The sequence below is a fragment of the Eleutherodactylus coqui genome, chromosome 11, assembly GCF_035609145.1.
Source record: "Eleutherodactylus coqui strain aEleCoq1 chromosome 11, aEleCoq1.hap1, whole genome shotgun sequence".
NCBI lineage: Eukaryota > Metazoa > Chordata > Amphibia > Anura > Eleutherodactylidae > Eleutherodactylus > Eleutherodactylus coqui.
The window spans coordinates 52,793,830-52,794,859 of NC_089847.1; the positions used below are offsets into that span (position 1 = coordinate 52,793,830).

A 1,030-nucleotide genomic window follows, 5' to 3' on the forward strand; every position below is an offset into this window, starting at 1 on the left:
ATTTACACATACGCAGATGTTCTGCCAAAAGAAAAATAGCTTCCACAGATGATATCTTGAGTCATCTAACTGCAAAGTCCAGCTAAAGAAATCTCAAGTCTGACAAATCAGACTTTTTCTCTTTCCCCAAAGGTAAAGCTGCAGTGATTCCTGGGGACAAAGCGCTGTTTGGAGGTGAAATGCAGAAAAACATAACCTGGTGTTGTAAACAGTACATAGGCAAGAGGATAGCAAAGTGGCATGCTTCTTAGCATTTAGCAGGAAGCACTTCTTCTTGAGATGGACTTTGTCAAAGATGGCGACAGTCTTGGGAAATAGCTTCGTAGAAAACGAGAAAAGCACTCCCCGTCGGGGAATCGAACCCCGGTCTCCCGCGTGACAGGCGGGGATACTCACCACTATACTAACGAGGAAGAAGCTGATGAAAGCATGGCAGTATTCGGGCAGACCCATTTACTCTTGGGACCGATAGAATTTTGCCCATTTACACATACGCAGATGTTCTGCCAAAAGAAAAATAGCTTCCACAGATGATATCTTGAGTCATCTAACTGCAAAGTCCAGCTAAAGAAATCTCAAGTCTGACAAATCAGACTTTTTCCTTTTCCCCAAAGGTAAAGCTGCAGTGATTCCTGGGGACAAAGCGCTGTTTGGAGGTGAAATGCAGAAAAACATAACCTGGTGTTGTAAATATTACATAGGCAAGAGGATAGCAAAGTGGCATGCTTCTTAGCATTTAGCAGGAAGCACTTCTTCTTGAGATGGACTTTGTCAAAGATGGCGACAGTCTTGGGAAATAGCTTCGTAGAAAACGAGAAAAGCACTCCCCGTCGGGGAATCGAACCCCGGTCTCCCGCGTGACAGGCGGGAACACTCACCACTATACTAACGAGGAAGAAGCTGATGAAAGCATGGCAGTATTCGGGCGGACCCATTTACTCTTGGGACCGATAGAATTTTGCCCATTTACACATACGCAGATGTTCTGCCAAAAGAAAAATAGCTTCCACAGATGATATCTTGAGTCATC

General features: G+C 44.6%; 1 non-coding gene across 1 annotated transcript; it reads right to left on the bottom strand.

The window, feature by feature from the left end:
• Positions 1-341: 341 nt before the first annotated feature.
• On the bottom strand, positions 342-413 carry TRNAD-GUC (transfer RNA aspartic acid (anticodon GUC)). The gene has a single exon. It is a non-coding gene; the product is annotated as a tRNA-Asp (tRNA).
• Between the last annotated feature and the right edge of the window lie 617 nt (positions 414-1,030).